This window comes from Grammomys surdaster, unplaced genomic scaffold, assembly GCF_004785775.1.
Source record: "Grammomys surdaster isolate TR1022 unplaced genomic scaffold, NIH_TR_1.0 125888, whole genome shotgun sequence".
NCBI lineage: Eukaryota > Metazoa > Chordata > Mammalia > Rodentia > Muridae > Grammomys > Grammomys surdaster.
In genome coordinates this window covers 2632707-2651949 of record NW_021620713.1, presented here as the reverse complement: position 1 = coordinate 2651949, position 19243 = coordinate 2632707, and the positions used below count along the sequence as shown (strand labels likewise).

Genomic DNA, 19243 nt, shown 5'->3' with positions numbered 1-19243 from the left:
GAAGAAAGAAAGAGAGAAAGAGAGAGAGAGAAGGAAAGAAAGAAGAAAGAAAGAAAGAAAGAAAGAAAGAAAGAAAGAAGGAAAGAAAGAAAGGAAAGTCATTTCTATCTACAGAGCAAACCACATATTTTATATCTTCCTCCCAGTGTTTGTGTATTAATTATTTCTTACTTATCCATTTTCTCTCTGGGATTTATTTCCTATATGATAAAACAAGATTTGCTAAATTAATCTCTCTCTAAAATTGAAGTCAGTGTTAGACTGAGAATTCTCCTTCCTTATCTCCAAGAGATGCATATGGTAGGATATGATGGGTCAGGTAGGTAGCTAATGTCCAAAGTCATAACATATGGTATGGTTATTAATGTCCTTGTCATTTCAGATATAGTTGTCCACAGTGCTACTACTAAAATACAGAGTAATGACATTCTTTATTTAAGTGATGTATTTTAAACACATATAATGCATGTTTAAATTGGTTTAATTAGCCAGAACTGCTGAAAAATCAAGAATTTTACATTCAAACAGTCTCTTGGTCTTTCCAAATAACTTTTCTAGTTCTCAAGAGCTTCCAAACAGACCTAGCTGTTTGGACAAAGTTATTGCTTAGGCATTCCCATGGGTTTAGTATAGACTATGCTCATTCTACCTGTGACCTAAGCACAGATGATTCTATTATTTAATAGCACAACACTGGTGCACTGGTATATCCTTAACTTAGCAAAGGCACAAACAATTAAACAAACTCTTTTGGCTTTACTGCTCCTGTCAAAATTCTACACAAAAGAGATAAAGAAACAGAGATGAAAGAAAATACATGAACATAAAACTTTTTTGTTCAAAGCTTCAAACTAATAATAAATTTTAGTGCAAAGGTTGACTTATATACCAAATGTGGGAGTTTTCATAGCTCGGGGCCCTAAATCCCTAGGGCTACAGAAATCCCAAATACAACATGCTTTACTATAATTAGCATTTTCTATTTCTAATCCTGTTAAGTTTCTGCTCTAATAAAAATATAGATTCAGAAAAAAACAAAACAAAAAACTAGTTCCTAAAGTCAGATGGTTTTCATGGGTCAGAACATTTCAAACTCCAAATCCAGGTTAGGAATTTTTAAAATATTAAATCCATAACTGAGTTATCCTAATTTTTATCAAAATGAAAACATTTGCTGAGGAAAGGAACTGACAGAGATAGACTGGAATTTCACCTCTGTCTATGTCATCTAAATCAGACAAAACGACATCCATGTGCTTTTCAGAGGCACAAATAAAACATTCAAAATTTTAGCTGACTTCTTAATGACTACACTTTCTTTGGTGTTATATATTGTTAACTATTAAGCCATAAATTCATCTTCCATGTCAGAGCCTTAGCATCAAGACAGTTAGCAAAATTTCAGTGTTCCTGTTTAGAGATTTTTGGTAAACGACCCCGAAGGAATATTAAAGGACCATCAAGTGACTGAATAAATCATCTGAGAATTCCAGTTGGTATATATCAAAACTATCTACCATTGTGTTTGGTTCAGAGCCCTCCAGGTCAAAGAGGACATTAAAAATTAAGATGTATTTGAAGCAGAGATATTATAACATGACTTTGTCATGTGAAATCATATTTAATAAAAGTTCTTTATTTAAGACATTGAAATTAAACATTAAACTGTGTGTGAAATGCAATAGTTCAAAAATCTCAGTATTCAGAGCAAAACCTACATCTTCTCTAGACTCTGGGACATCAACAGAGTACATCAGGTGTTTTACTGAAGACTTATTTCTCCATGCTTGCTCTAGAAGACAACAGCTCTTTACCAAGCCAAATGCTCATTTTTGGCTTTACAGTTGTGATTATAATCAGGTCATCAGAGGGAACTATGACAGTGAAAGTAAATTGGATTATGGTGCTCTTTAAGTGGTTAATTTAAGTGTTTGAGCCTAAAAAAAAAAAAGTGTCATTTTTACAGTGCTTTTCTCAAAAAGTAAACAAGTGTCCATAATTCTGATCACCTGCACAACATCTGAGTGTAATGACTATGTTAAATCAGTTGTAAATGCTTCAGCTCAGGTTCCCCTGTCAGACTCAAGCTGAAACGCTCAGCATAAATTGAGGAGACTCTAATAACCTTAAATCATTGTGTCCTGCACATGCTCAGAACCAATGACTTCCAAATTTGAACGCATATAAAAATTTGAAGAGCTTCAATTATTTTAAATAGCCATGTGCAGTGTAGAGAGAGATTTAAAATTGTTGTAGTGCCTGGCATTTTTTAAGTACTTCAGCCTGGACGTGAGTCAAGCAGCATCCTATCAGGAGACACTGGTTCAGCTTGAATTACCAGATGTAGAAATACATATCTAAAGAAAGGAGATGGGGTTTTGTTGAATTACACCATTTGAAAAATTGGCATCTTACAAAATAAAATAAATAAACACACTGCTCCAATCCATTTCCACAGAGGAAAGTTAAAGACTGTGGCTATCACTGGGCCAGGCCAGAGGAGAAAGATCAAAACAGTATTTTGAAAGCAGGAAAAAAAAAGTTTTCCAAAGCAGCGTGAGATAGAAGCAACTCAAGTTTAAAGAAATGCAAGAAGGCTTTAAAATCACAGCAGTCCTGAGGATTGTTGACAGCCTAAGGAGGATCATTGACAACAGGAACATAGGGACATTTCCCTTGCTGTTTTTCCTTGCTTCCCACTGGCTGACCAAAGCTGACTTCCTTGTTCCTTCATGGAGGAGTGTTGGTACCTCGTGCTTCACCAACACTCTGAAGCTTTGTATATTCCCTTTGTTGGAATTGTTCTCCTGTGGGAGAGGGTGAGCACTTTGACATTTTACACAGCTCAGAGTTCACCGTCAATATACAAACCCTTACAGAGCCCCCCAAATTACATCTGCACAATCAGGAGTTTTAAACATGTCTTTTCTTCAAGACTTTCTATCTTTTCATCCAAGAAAAAAAGTTCTGATCGCTGTTGTTGCCTTTGGGTGTCCACGTTCTTGAGGCTTGGCACTGCCCGGGGCAGCTGGACACTCTTCATACTTTTGTGTCAGGAAAAGCATAATGTCCTATAGTTAGTAAGGGAAAAAGGGTAAAGGGAGAAAAAAAATGCAAGCAAAAAGCCCGAAGGCACTAGAATAATTAAGCCAACGCGGTGACAGCTGTGGCAGGTCCCGGGCAGAACTGGCTCCACTGAGCTGAATTAATGACATCAACAGCCCAGTATCTCCATTAACACTTGATCATTAATTATTACCCTCTGACAGTAAAAGCCCAAACCTTGTTAGGAGTGGCCCGTTATTAATCTACCTTACCTGCCCTCCACACTGACAGACACCTCAGCGTGGTCAGCGGAACCCTTTCCGACTCAGTCCTTGCTTTTTGTTTTTTGTTTTTGTTTTTTCAAACTTCAATTATTGCTCAATTTACCTGGGTAGATAGTGACGGCCATCAGATCATGAAGTCTACTTTGAGTCACTAGGTTTCATGTTCTTTCATCTACAGCTGGGGTTGGTTGGGAGTGTGAGGAGGGGCGCTACCAGCTGCACTGACTTTTCCTCATCCAGTTTGGAAGGGTCAAGAGATGCAGTTTACTTGACGAAGTACAAAAGGCAGCAAAGATGTAAATTATTCAGCACTGTCCTTTTATCTGCCCCTATGGGGAAAAGAATTCCTTAGTTTCCCTTAGTGTCATCCTTGGAACTCAGGACACTGGGCATGAATCTTTTCAACTCTAAAATTTGCTCACTTAAATTGCTTTCAGGAGCCACTGAGATCTCTCAGTTGTTAACAATGCTCCTTGTGACACTGTAGGACCTAAATTCAATCCCACCCCTCCCTGCACCCACTGCATAGAGAACGAAGAGAACAGACTCCTCGAAGACATCCTCTCACCTCCATGCTTACTCTCACTCAATGAACGCGCACACCCACACACACATGCATACACACACACGCCACACACACACACAAACACACACACACGCACACACACACACGCACACACACACACGCACACGCACACACACATATACTTTGTCATCACCATCATCATAACAATTAAGTTTTAAATTCTCCCAAAATATAGGGATATTCAACTTTACGTACACTGTACCAAATATTTCCTTGGTCAAATTCTGATCACAGTGAGAAAAAGACACATTCCTTTAACTTTACAAGTAACAGATTAGTTTGATTTTTGTCTTATACAACTTAAGGATTTGCCATTATATTTCCACCAGAATTTTGTGGTAAAATTCCAGCATTTAAAAGTTAAGTCACAGTTTTGAACATTTCAGTGCACACACACACACACACAGAGAGAGAGAGAGAGAGAGAGAGAGAGAGAGAGAGAGAGAGAGAGAGAGAGAGAGAGAGGTGGTAGTAGTAGTAGACACACCACAAGTAGCTATGGAATTCCAGGAGGATTGGGAAGTTAATAAATTAAATAGCCTGTGAGTATTGAGCAATACCAGGATCTATACTGACAACATAGCATGAGTTTCATGAAAAAATAAAATCAGGGAATGCAAATCCAAGCCATGAGTTAAGAATTCACTTCACAACAGCGGACTGTATAGCACTGAAGTGATAACCTTTACCAAAGACTTCATAGAAGTCTACTACATTAATTTGCTGATTGTTCTTTCCCTGCTAAAGACATACTCCAGAGTTCACTTCTTCATCATAAACATAGACACAGTATAACTTAATAGAGTGTCTGCTCCAGCTAATGGACCTGGAATGCGCTGAGAAGACCCCAGAGCTTCTAGGAGCAGATAACACACTTCCCAGATGGCATCAAGACTATAAAGAAACAATGGCAAGAGCAGACCATGTTCCTGTCCATTCTACCTTCCATAAGGGAGAACAGATTAACAGATTCTAAGGAACAGTTTTGTAAGGCTTTTTCCTAAGATGATGGTCAGAAAAAATAAGGCCAAATTAATATAAATTCCACTCACTAGCAACAATGTGCTTAATTATGCCATGAAAACTAAATGTTTGCTCTTCCAGGCATAATCCTAGCCCTAAACACATCTCTGCTCAATGTCTGTGTTTACAATACTGTGTGGATCAGTCCTCTGCAAGATCCTCCTGGGTCCTTTGGTTCATGAATGTGGTTAAGCAAACCCCTCATTGGAAGCCATCACTTAGGAATCACCACTACTTGGAAATGACAGTATGTGAAATAAAGCCATTGATTCATGCCAGTACTTCCTATCCAAAATAATAAAATTATAAAATAGGGGAAGGGGTTTAATTCTATGAGCCTCAATTCTCATATTTAGGGAGGGAACTAGAAAAAAATAGTAAAAAGTACAACTTCTTGAAAATGCAGTTGAGATGTGTTGTGTGATGTGAATTTGCTAATCAAGAGAGGTGAATGAAGAGGCAAGAAAAAGCAAGTAAGCAAGGAACCAAATTAAGCAGCATTTTGTAAACATTTAGCAAAGCACTAAGAGTCTTGAACATTCCAGGGAGTTTTGTGAAGAAGAGGAAGAAGAAGGAGGAGGAGGAGGAGAAAAAGAGGAAGAAGGAGAGAAAGATGGTGGTGGAGGTGGTGGTAGTGCAGGTTGGGGTAGTGGTGATGGTGGAGGTGGTGGTGGTGATGTTAGCGGAGGTGGTGGTGGAGATGGAAGGTGGAGATGGTGGTGGTGGTGGTGGTGGTGGTGGTGGTGGTGGTGGTGGTGGAGATGGAAGGTGGTGGTGGTGGTGGTGGCGGTGGTAGTGGAGGTGTTGGTGGTGGAGGAGGAGGTAGAGGTGGTGAAGGTGGAGTTGGTGGTGATGTTAGTGGAGATGGTGGTGGTGGTGGTGGTGGTGGTGGTGGTGGCGGTGGTAGTGGAGGTGTTGGTGGTGGAGGAGGAGGTGGAGGTGGTGAAGGTGGAGTTGGTGGTGCTTTGCTGTTAATGCACCATTTTTTGTTCCTTAGTGGAATTCCATTTGCCCACAGTATTTCTCATCAAGGGACTGAGTGGCTCTGCTGTCTGCAGCCTTCCCCATTCTGTACATAGTGGTGGTTCCCTGGACTTGTCCCCTACTTCACTTCTTTTCAGTAATGTGCTGATGCCCCTGAGGGCCCAAATGCCCCACTCCTCCCCACACAGATATGTTTTTGTCTCACAGACTCAGAAAAGTTCACTTGTTTTGATGATCTTTCTTATAACTTTCATTCAAGCATCTCTTGGAATATCATTTTAAATCCTGCCAATGTATAAATAGACCATGTCTCATTTTTTTGTATCCAAATGAGTTTGTTAATGTAATAGTAACACTGTATTGATTTAAACTATTCTATTCAATTTACATTAGTTAATCATCAATACTTCCTATTAACATTAAACAATTTCTAACTCTCACATTCCCAGAGTGTCTTTGGTTTCTAAAGCACCCAGAATCACCCAATTTCACATTTAATCGTTAGTTATAAGTTAGTTAGTTGATAAATACCAGTTTCCAAGAATACTCCAACTATATACAACCAACTCATGTCTGAAAATACTTAGCAAAAAGAAAATTAAAGAACACAGACCATTACTGAGATATTTGGATAATACTCACGACAAAAGTAACCACATACTTCATGGGTAACTACATTCTACATGGGCAATCCATAAAGAAAAGGTCCCTATATTAAACACCATCATTTTATATTTTTATTAAATATTTTCCCAATTTTTCTTCATCTCATGACAGAATTCACACTCACAATGATTTTTTAAAGAATTAAAATCTTGCATTTTGATTACCTCTTCTTAACATTTACCAGGGATTACAGAGAAGAGATTGTTTGACATTGAATTTCTGTTAACCATGTCCTCCACTGCAACATAGTTGTACACATTGTTTCAGAGCTAACATAATGGGGAATATTTTCAAAGAAGGCTGTGTTTCAAGCCAGATGGTTTATCTGCTGAAACAATTCTCCCAGTAGAGAAATAGTGGCAGCACAGTTGCAGTAGTGTTCATAAGCCTAGTGCAGTAGATTCATTTGGCACCCACATTTTGGAGTCAAACAAAAGTACAGTTTGTGTGAATCTCAGACTCAGATATTCATGAGTGAAAAGGAGTTCTCTGAGTTGAGCATTGTGCATTATTGTAAAGACTATGTGTTTACCTCACAAACACAATATGGAAATAGGATAAAAATTTCAAGTATATATTAACAGTTTCCCATATACAGTGCAAAAGGCCTATGTTGTTAGGATAATTGCCTTAGATATTATCACAGTCTGCCTCAAAAGCAAAATTGCCACTATTTGCGTGGAAAAAAAATGTATTACCAAGCTTCAAGCCTATTGTAGCTACTAAAAGTTGAAGTAAAAGAGATTAAATATATATGCTTTCTTGGGCAAAGATGAACTGGGATCTCAGAATGGTAGAGGATGATACCAAGCACTTAGCAATACTGTGACTAATTCTCCCCCACCCCACCCCAGTCTCACCCAGCTCTTTACTATCCAAGTTGCCGTAAGGGATGCCTTGGTGGCTCACTGAGTTGGCTTCTGTAGCCCACAATGGTCTTTGGATATGTTGTGATGCACACTGGAAATCTTACCCTTTGTCACAGAAAGAGTCACTGGCCACATTTTAAAAATAAAACAGAAAAGTTTGAGGAGTCCAACAGGGGTTGCCATGCCCAGGAATGTATCAAGCATGTAGAGGGATGGGAAAATCCCTGAGATTCCAGAGATTAAAAAATAACACATGGGAGGTTCTAAATAAAGAAATTCTTGGGTATGTCGTGGAAGTTGGCACCAGAGCCTCAGGTCTCTGCCTCAGAGACTATTTTTGTTTGAGTTAGCCAGTAGGACACGCATAAATGTGACCTTCTGTCCCTAGAGAACCTAATGAATATTAGTGACATTTTCCTTGAAAAATAAGATACTTTTAACATTTATAATTCTCCATTAATTTATCTTTATATACATATATCTACATTTGTATATATAATATATCGTATCTCATTTGTTTATTGGTTGTCTTTTTGGTTTAACAAACTATGCTACCTACTTAAAAACTTTAGAAGGAAAACAGATATGGGCTTTTAAATTTTTGAATCCACAAATTTAATTAATTTAAAATTACACTTTAATTAACACCCACAAATAATTTGTGCTCTGTAACAACCATAACATAAGAGAGGGAAAATATAAATAAAATACATAAAGCTTAACATCCTAAAATTAACAAGTTATTTAGATGACCTGAGACCCCCTGTAAACACATACATATCAGCCCTTAAACTGGATAGCTTAAGACACCCAGATCAGAAAACTGCAATCCAAATTCGTGTGTATATTGAATACAAAGGAATGATAGAGACAGATGCCAGGATGAAAGTCTGTATGTCACTGTTACCTGTGGGCAGTCATCAGCTAGAAGTGCAAACACCCAATTATTGCCTACATCTCTCAGAGCACCAGGGATCCTAAACACAGGGATTCCCTTCAGTCCCTACACACCTCAACTTGATCTTTTGGAGCACAGATTTGCTGAGTTGACATTCAAAGCAGCCATTTGATATGCTCAAACCAACAGAATAGTGGGGTTTTTAAGTGGCTTCTCTGAGGCTCATTCTCATTTTTTTTGCTTTGTATCCTTTTATGAATGTCCTCAAATAATAGTGATTAGGTCATGGGACATTGTAGCAATAGACTTCCGATTACATTCGTAAGAGAACTTTTGTGAATGTTTTGTAAACAGTCTAATACTACATTTATTGAAACAAAGAAAAATCCTTGCAGTCAGAGATCTAATACAGATAGTTTGTCTGAGTTATTAATACCAGATATCTTTAGGTACAAATGCCCTGAATGCCAGGAGAACTGCTGAATGTCTTCAGTACACCATTAAAATGGCTCCTTCATTTGCATGTGACTACTACATCACTTCAAATGATTTTACCAAGAAGATACCAGAGTCTATAGTTTTCCGACTTTTAGGTAGATAGTATTATGAAAACTACACATATAAAATCAAGGAAAAGAGGTGAAAGGCTCTTTAAAAGCCAAATTGGGGCCATTTAAAATTTGTAGCTTCATGAGTAAATTATATATTACTAATAAGTGAACAAATGAAGCCATTCACAAAGCTGTATTTAAGTGATCCTAAGATTTTGCACAATAACAAGATGGAGAATAATTAAGGTTGATATATATTATATGCAAATGAAGACAAGAAGACTGGTGTCTTGGTAAGACTGGTCTCTTGATGTACATGAAATATAGTTTTCCTGTGGGGAGGGGGGAATAACTCATATGTTCAAAATGGAAAAACTAAAAAAAGTTCCTTGGTGATACTATTCAGCCTTACAGAATATTCAGAAAATCATGCAACTGCTGAAAATGGAAAAGGAGTCCTAACTACTGCCACTGTGGTAGCCGTAAGAGTCCAAGGTAGGCTTTTCCTTCTGTGTGCAAGTGGCATGTACACATGTGTACACACATGTGTATGCATGTGATGAGCACTGAGATTGAAGCTAGAATTTCATGCTCGCTAGGCAGTAACTCTACACTGAAGATCACTTCCAGTGCCTACCTTGAAATATCTTTTCATGCAAACCTTAGAGGCATTGATCACAATTTATGATTTAAAAAGGGAAAATCCAAGACAAAATAAAGACAGAAAACAGGAGGAAGAGAACAAAAAAAGACATGAGGTGGAGGATGGCAAAGGCAAGAACAAACCAGCTCAATACCCAAACTTTATTGTTGAAGTGATTTCTCTCTCTCTCTCTCTCTCTCTCTCTCTCTCTCTCTCTCTCTCTCTGGAATGCATTGATTGTGTGTTCCTAATGTACTCTGTGAGAACCTCTCAATAAAAGAGGAAACCAAATTTTATCTTGTCTATTATGCTGATGATAGCCTTCCTATATCACACTTTCAGAACCAGCGTGGTTTCCAGCAGGGCTGCCTTGGGCTACACAGGTCTGCCAGGGTCTTCCTGGTCAGGAATGCTTACAGTCTCATTTACCTCTCCCTGCTCCTGCCAAGCATGCAATAGCCACAGACCGGGGCCACACTTTTACATATGTGCTAAAGTTTCCAGGTGGCCTGTTTGTGTTATGATTGTGCCTGGCCTGAAAATAAAAACAAATTGACAATCCCTCACCTCTCCCAAGCCAGTGCCAGATTTTAAATAAAATGTCTAGTAGTGATTTATTGCCAACGCAAACTGCCAGACTGGCATCCTGTCCACTCACTAAAAAGACAAATCAGTAAAAGCTATGTTGGCCTTGCCAGTTGCCCTAAGTATGCTCTAGGAGCATTCCAAAAATCATGTTTATTCTGTTACCAGATTCCATATTCATGTGCAATAGAAAACAGGCACTCTAGATGACCTTAATGGCCTACTAGAGTGATCAGTCTTCCCTTGGGGACATCCAAGGATCATCTGCATTCTTTTTCCCTAGATAGGACACTGGCTTGTACACCAAGCAGAGAAACAAAACCAAAAGAAGCTCTTTCCTCCATGTAACCTCCGGTCAGGGATGAGCTTCCTATCACTTCCCCAGAGAACAAACACCTGCCTAGCAATTCACAAGAGATGCTTCTTGTCCTTACTCTGCATCATAAAGAGCAGCACCCTTTGTCCACCATGTGCATCTTGAAACGTTGATTTAGGCCATACTTAGCTTTACCTATCTTTATTGTTTCCCAACAATCTGATCTCTGTCTGCTCTAGTACAGTGTGTTTGAGGCTTGTAGTATTCTGGTTCTTTCTTCCTCTCCCAGGCTAGCAGGTCCCAGAAGATGGCTACATATAATATATCTAAACAGAAAAGACAAAACTCCGAAGTCCTCAGTTGGTATTTCTGTAAGAGTACAGTCAAGCTAGGGAACCACATGACCTTTCTTCCCATTTTACCCAAGCTATCCTAAGTGCATACTCACCAAATCAGTGAGAAGACTCTCCCATGGCTCACTCCATGCTTCTATGTCACTGGTACACACACCTCAGAACTGTCTATATTTCATGAGCCATTGTCTTCATGTATTATTTAATAACCTGTTTAACAGCATGCCTAATTACAAACATTTATTATAGAATTCAACTCCAGAAGTAGATGAGAATGTGCTAAATTGTTTGCTACCTAAAGTTTTAATGAGAGTATAATACCTTCAGCCCATATGCTTCAAGAACGTTATCCTTAATTATGTAACATGGGTATTTTACTGATATCTGTTAACTGCTCGAGCAGCTGTGGTTTTCTGCTATTTTGCACAGCTCAGGAGGAGCAGTGAGTTCAGTTTCCCCTTTTTGGGGGTTGCAAAATCCATGCCCCAAACAGGTGTGTGCAATCAGGAACCGCAGTGATGAGCCCAAACTGCTGCCTTTCTAAAAATTCCACCAGCCGGTGACACACGCTGCTCAAGGTTGCACAAGCTTGTTTTCCACCGGTTATTTTGATGATTCATTCCCCCATGGGGAGGTGAACTTCAGCCATTATTTCTCCTCTCCTGTTTCTGATAATTAGAGGAATCACTTCCTCATTCAGTGATCTCTCTCACTCTCACTCTGCCTCCCTCCCTCTGTCTTTCTTTAAAATGAATTCTTACCTTTTGGAAGGTGTTGGCCTCTTCTCCATGTACCTCAAAGAGTAGGAGAGGTAAACTAACTAACTAACTCTCTCTCTCTCTCTCTCTCTCTCTCTCTCTCTCTCTCTCTCTCTCTCTCTCTCCTCTCAAACACACACATACTCAGAACTCATCAGAACTCTTTGTCAGCTTGCTATAGGAAATCTGGCTACACAACAAAGATATCATTCATTAAAACTGTCACTACTCTCAAATCTAAAAAGCCTGTGCCATCCACTTCCAAGCATTGTCTTTGCGAAGCTGTCCTATGTGCTAGGGAACATGGTAGCATTGTCACTCACTTGAGCCTCCTTCATATTCTCTCAAATGCCAAATGCAGAAATCACCCTCTTTAACAGGACAGTTAGATTTTCATAGACATCAACTGTTTACTGAGAGCCAAGTCTGCTGACAAGTGGTGGGAGTCATTCTAAAAATAAAAACAAGGTTGATTATTAAATGACAAAATTTATGTCTGTAGAAAATGACAAATACATCAATGCAAAAAAAATTTCAAAGCAGGAGATGTAAAACATTTCAGCGCCAGCAACAGGATCAGCCTAGACAAGCCAATGCTCCTTCACAAATCTGCTTGGAAAAAATTAGACAACATAATTTTACCTTCTCATCTTGATTTTTCGAGAAAATGAGGAACTCCAATTAATTTATTCTCTTCCTAATTGAACGACAATTTGCAATTTAATAATGATACATTGTAGGAACTGTTTTCTTACTGCTGCCTAAATAGACACACATGTACATCAACCCATTTCACATTTCTCTAAATATTTTCACAGTGGAAAGTGGTGTTCACAATAACAGTGCAAACTGTGGAGTCTGATAATCCAAATACAAGGTGTTGTTTTAACCACACACTGTCACCTTGAGTGGGCGACGGAAACTCTAAGAACTCCAGCTTTCTCATCTGGTAAGCATTGAAGAAAATAGAAGCCTCATACAGTGTGCAGATGAAATAGGCTTTAAAATACCTCAACTAGAATACCTGATGCATAACAGAGGAGTGAAGCTTTTCTGACATGTTATCATTTTCTGACATGTCTGTTTTCACCTGGAAGGGATGTCCCTACCATGCTACCAGCATCCAGCACAGAATGTAGTCCATGGTAAACCTAAACAGTTGTTTATTGAACTGAGCTAAATGCATTTTTCTGAACATAATAAAACTTTTAAATTGGGAATAGAAAGTTAAAGATTTTCGATTAATTTATTGTGAAATTAGTTCAGGGACAAATGTGGGTTGATCTAATTTATAATATACCTACACCTCCCTATTAAAAATATTATTAAAAATAACAATATCATTATATATTTCAAAGTGAATGACTTCTTCATTTTTTTATTCTTTTTTTCTCTTCTGTATTTTAAGAGATGTTTTTGCCATCAATGTAAAATTATTTTCATAGACATATTCATGAACATTAGGTGATTAGTTGACCGTAGGTGGACTCAGTGGATAAGATAGCAGAAGTCATAGGTTAGGTCCAGATGGGGAGGTGGTGGGAGGAGAGCCCTAGATGGGAAGAACACTAAGCCACCACTTCTAGAATTCTTGGTAGCTGCAGGGGTGTGGGCTCCATGAGGGTGGCGGAACACTGAAGCAAAATCACACTTCCCCAAATGCAGAATCACTAGGGTAAAGTTTCTCCTCTTAACCTGCCCAAGATACAAACCTGAACACTCACACCTCACTGCCCAGCCATGTGGTCTGATGCTCATCTGTACTGGGCCTTCGATATGTAACTATCAAAGAAACACATTGGTACACATCACTTCATCATGGTATCTTCCTTATATTGCCCTATTTTTCTCTATTTTTCACTGTTTCAGAAATCAGAAGACTCTTTAAAGAAGATAATTCAAAGATAAGACAATCTTCGGCTCAGTAGACAATCGCACAAGGTGTCCTCTTTGAATCCAAAGGTATTCTTACCTGCACATCACTTTACAGGTAGCAAGATGAATTGATTCTTTTAAGCAATATCTTACTAGAAATCCTGAGATGACTATAAGTGCTCCACAACAACCAGCAGTCAGGTGTAGTAGACCTAGATGGATCTCCAGTCAACATCAAGACAAGGAAAGCAAAACCTGTGGGAACAAGCACACATCCCAAGAAGGAACACTGTTGTTCTTGGAGCCCTTTGAAAATGAAGAGAAAATTATAAACAAAATAAAACCTGCATAGGCATCCTCAACTCTTCCTTATGCTGCTCACTGCTTAATGGTGCTCATCCTGCCTCTTCTGGAGCAGCTGGCCATAGAGATACTAAAGGCCACCTTTAGTTTAGGTAGGTGCCCTCTGGAAAGACTGTGCTCCTGTCATGGCGCTTAGAGAAGAAGGAGAATTACAAACAAGGAACAGAAACTGTGGACTTTTTTTTTTAAATCTTAGGTTGGAATCCCATGACCCAAGATTTTGCAAGTCCTGAAGGAAATTCAACTCAGGCAATGAAGAGTCTTATGATACAATGGCCTGCAATCTGTTAATGCTTAAACTCCTGATTCATAAAGGGGTAGAGAAGAGAGAAGAGGAGACCAATAAAACAGACACAGCCCCACTCACCTGACGATTCATCATCCTGCTTCTCCCTACTCATAATTTGGAACCACTCTCTTGAGAAAGCCGTCTCATTTTTGGCTATGTCGATTGGCCCTGCAGGCTGTGAGTTACATTAGGGCAAGGACTGAATCTTATACTTCCTTGTCACCCCTGCTTCTGGTATAGAAATGGACAAAGTTGAGATACTTGATATTTGTTAAAGCAATCTATTAAATTACAGATATATAGTAGTCTTTTTAAAGAGTTTGTCAGTGACTAATACATTTTTTCAATTCAACAAGTAACGCATAGTAATATCATACTATATAATATTACAGTATATTATATTATAGCAAAGAAAGTTAAATACCTTATCCAGAATCTGGGGGCCAGCTTCTTTCCTTCTCATGTTCACTTCGACATCTCCTTCAGAACCTGGTTCCTCAAAGGTTGTCTTAGTTGAATCTTAAAGGTTAGAAATGAAAAAGGAATTTGTATGATAAGCTCCGAAAGATTCATTCTCTTAGCCTTAAAATTCTACTGCTCTGTTGGTACCATTGAGAACCTATTAATCATCTCTCTAAAAATAAGAAACTGCTTTACCCATTGTTTACCCCATCTCAGTAAAAAGACCTTCCATCTTTTATTACTCATGCCAAACTCCACGGGGCGTTGTTAATGTCTCTTTTTCCCTCCTACTTCATATCTAAAGTCAACTGAGAAATCCTACAGCACCTACTTTCAAAATATCTCCAAATTCAACCACTTTTCATTATCTCCTCAGCCAGCAACTTAGCTCAGACCAACACTATGTTCATGTAAGTTTTGGAACAGGTCCTTGCCCACCTGTAGCACATTCATAGTAGGGGAGGCCTGGTGACTCACTTCAGTTATCAGCTATATCATTCCTTCAATCTAAGTTTTTGAAAGTACTTAGGGAAAAAGGTGATATTCTTTCTATGACCCATAAAGGTAACAGAATATCTGTACCCTCCAAATTGCTATTTCCATTACCTCTCTGGGATCTCTGATTAGTCCTCCATCTCTTTTCTCCAAGCACACATACAAGACACCATGTCCAAAATTAAATAAACCATGTTGAAGAGACCTGACTGCTCTTGCAGAGAACTTGAGTCTGATTTTGTGTACCCATGTTGGGTGCCTCACAACCACCTGTAACTCCAGCTCCAAAGGATATGATACCTATGGTTTTACAATCAGGTATATATACATATAAACACATAATTTAAACTGGGAAAAATAAATCTTTAACAAAACATTTAAAGAGAACTTAAGAAGCTGGCTATACTAATTTAAAAATCAAGTTTTTCTTCATGGAAACAGTAACCTATTTAGAGAATATGATGGCACAGAGGAAATTCTATTAATAATATCAACAAAGTATGAAATATTGTGGGAGAATTTTGAACACACAAAAGTAAAATGTTCAAACACAATTAACAGAGGTAAAATTACTTTAAACTCACACATATATATCATTGTTAAATTATTCAAAAATGCTTTTAGTGCTCAGAAAAACTCAGGACACCAGAGGCAGCAAGGGCCCAGCCATGAACAGCATGGGACTCCTATTTTTGTGGTATCACAAAGCATCAAGAATTCAAGTCATTTCCAGTGTAACTCAATGATCTTTTCCTCCTCTGCAGTCCTAGCCTATTGACCCCAGAACTGCGAATGGCACTAGAATGTATCTATGGCAGGGTTTTTGAGACCACCTTCTTCTTCTTCTTCTTCTTCTTCTTCTTCTTCTTCTTCTTCTTCTTCTTCTTCTTCTTCTTCTTCTTCTTCTTCTTCTCTTCTTCTTCTTCTTCTTCTTCTTCTTCTTCTTCCTCTTCTTCCTCTCCTCCTCCTCCTCCTCCTCCTCCTCCTCCTCCTCCTCCTCCTTCTTCTTCTTTTTCTTCCTTCCATAATTTATTTTTTTATTCACAATACATCCCAGTCACAGCTCTCCACTCCTCTTCTTCTCCCAGTCTGGTCCTTACAAGTCCCTCCCACCACCCCCTCCCCTTCTCCTCGGAGAAGGGGAGACACTGTTCTTTTTCTTACCACATAAATCAAAGCCACCAAGAAACACTACTGACTTTCTTTCCTGAACGTTTCTGAGGTCTGCCTCTTGCACTGCTGAGATACCAGAACCTGAGCCATCATCTCTGCAATGTCTGCCTCAGAGGCAGCTGACTCTTCAAAAGTGTACATAGACAACCTTTAGGAAAGTCTTGGCAATGACTCTTCATCATCCAGATGTTAACAAAAAGATCAGTGCTGGAGGATATGGGGGGATTTGCATAAGGGATGATTAGATTTTTAGTATACAACTCTAACTTGGTCCTGAGACAATCTTTGAATGTATGAAAATTTGAGTATCTTCTTTCTCTCCTGACAGCCAATAAACACTACTGGCACATGAATTAGTATACAGTGAGCACTCAATAGAAAATTTTTAAGTTCAATATTGCCTTTAGGCTAGGGTCCAGTGGGCTTTATCATTATCCAATCACCTAGATTCTCACGCCATATGAAGTGCATGAATATGCATACATGTTGGTATAAGTATATGCACACACACGCACACACGAGCTAAAGAATATGTGTATATTTTGCTATGCAACCACATTGTACAACAAAATGCACAACCCTGTAAACCTATTCTTAAAATTAATGCCTTTCAGAATTCAGAATAAGGTTCCTTCTCAATGTCTGCCCTAAATCTCAAAAAAAAGAAGCAACCTACTTGTTCAGGAGTATTAGAAAGAATCTGTGATTCAAATGAAAGGAAAACACATAATTAAGTAGAAAAGGCAAATTAATCATCTTGATGAACCCTTGCTTTCAGACAGTATGATGCAAAATAAATATAATTTCCCAAATATATCTAATGTCATCTTGCTTCTATTCACATATCACGTTATAAACCTACACATAAGAATTTTCACATGTCAGGAAAACAAAGTTTATACCAACTCAGGGTTGTGAAGGTTTAAGCAAAGAGACATTCCTCATGTAATGTGATACTAAAATGTTTTAGATGAATTTTTAAGTGTAATTAAACATCTCATACCCTGGAGCCAAAATACACCCTTACTAATAGGCTCTGCCACTTCCTTACTCTGAGATCTCAGTCATGTTTCTTAAACACACAATACCCCAGTTTCTTCCTCTGTTAAGTGGGAGTAGTTTAGGACCTGTTTCATACATTCTCAACTTGTGAGGATTAAAAAAAGACACTGACTATAAAATAATTAGCACAAAGCATGGTCCTCAGTCAATGTTTGACTAATATCAGGCACCAGCATCTTTTTCGTCACCAACTTTGTGATTATCACTATCAGAATAAACACACTTGATTTATAATTCCATCTTTTAAGATGAAAGTACTGGAGCTAGAAGGAAATTTTAAATAAATAAATAAATAAATAAATAAATAAAACGTGTACTAATGGAAAACGTCTCACACTACAGATCTATTCAAATGAAGAAATTTTCTGGGTAAAACTATGGCATAAACATGTTTCAATACCTTTTATAGCATGATTACATTTATGTACATACTGCGTATTTACGTGCAAGTAAAACGAGAAATCTCACAATGACGTAACAGATCTTAAAAATTCGTCACACTCATAATACCTGAGTTGGGTAAGGGATTTTATTAATCACTTGGAATTCTCTTACATTATTTGAAGTCATAATGTAAACATTTCTCACTTTTATAATTTAAAATTTTAATTTGTTCTGTTGTTAATTTTGCATCTTTGGGCTTCCTAGCAGTCACTAATCCCAGACATGCCCTTCTCTGGCACTTCATGAGATTCGCTCTCTTTTGCAGTCCTATAGGAGCTCTGTGATGACTTCCAGACCTTGAGCTGCAGGAAAAGGTATGTCAATTACCGAAAAGAAAAAGTCAAAGGATGTCTGATGCCCCCATGCTCTGTGATTTTGTCCTCAGAAACTTAGAAACACATATGTTGTCTCTAGCGCAGCTCTCAGGCAAGACGCAACCTTTGGACAAGTTGAGAAACGTCACTCCATAAGGACATTGCTGTTGCCTTCTGTGACTTAAAGAGAAAGGGTTCAATAAATATTCATTAATGATGTTGGTCATTGGTTTTCTTCTCAATTCCCAGGCATAGAATATTATCATTTAACTTACAAATTCTACTTGCATCTTCCTAAAAATTTGAAATATATTTTATCTTTCCATCTTTGAACACAAGTAAATTTAAAAAAGGCTTTTTTAGAAATATGCTGTATTTGGATTGAATTGCATTCTTTTAAATTGGAAACATCTATATGCAGATTCATCGAATAAGAAAAATTCAAATATCTGATTGTAGCAGAAGCATAGAAGACTGGGACAATTAGCCCTAAGAGAAGGAGACTGACACAGTCACCACCTAAATTGAGTACCTAGGGTAAGTATTTATAACAGACACTATGGATTATGGTGGATGGCTGATGGAAGTGACTGTCTATTCTTTGCCATATATGGCAATTCAAAAGAGATTTTGTGGCCATAGAGATGACGCTGTTAGAGATGTGTTTGCCACACATAAATAAGGGTCTGAGTTCAGATCCTCAACCCCCATGGAGAAAACAGGCTGCGGTGGCACACATCTGTAAGCCCAAAGCTAAAGAGATGATAGCAAGCGGATTCCTAGGTCCCTGAACCTTCATGCCCAGCCCATTCACCTGAATTGACAAGTCTCTGGCTCAATGAGAGACCCTATATTAAATATAAGGTGAAGAGCAACCAAGAAAGACAACTGATGTTGAAATATGGCCTCCATGGGCACGTATGAAAATGTGCATGTGGATCTACACACACATACACACACTCACATGCACGCACACACACACACGCACACATGTGCACACACGCACGCACTCACGTACACTAGGAGGAGGTTAATTTTTTTTAACAACTACAAAGGAGTGTTTGGATTCTATAAGATATAAATTTTGTTCTGAAATTTGAAAATTCCCTAAAGAAGTTTGAACAAAAATATAATCTCTCTCTCTCTCTCTTTCTTTCTCTCTCTCTTCCTCTCTCCCCCCCCCTTTCTCTCGCTCTTTCTCTCGT

At 38.4% G+C, this 19243-nt stretch overlaps 1 long non-coding RNA gene across 4 annotated transcripts; it reads right to left on the bottom strand.

Annotated features, from left to right (window-relative positions):
* Positions 1-1610: 1610 nt before the first annotated feature.
* Positions 1611-13716, bottom strand: LOC114608269. Of its 4 annotated transcripts, none has more exons than XR_003709336.1 (5): positions 13274-13716; positions 11885-12012; positions 10899-11013; positions 3433-3658; positions 1611-3044 (listed from the first exon to the last, which is right to left on the bottom strand). It is a non-coding gene; the product is annotated as an uncharacterized LOC114608269 (long non-coding RNA). The 4 variants fall into 4 exon arrangements; XR_003709337.1 differs by having other exon boundaries at positions 13534-13716; XR_003709335.1 differs by lacking the exon at positions 13274-13716 and having other exon boundaries at positions 11885-12660.
* Positions 13717-19243: the final 5527 nt, after the last annotated feature.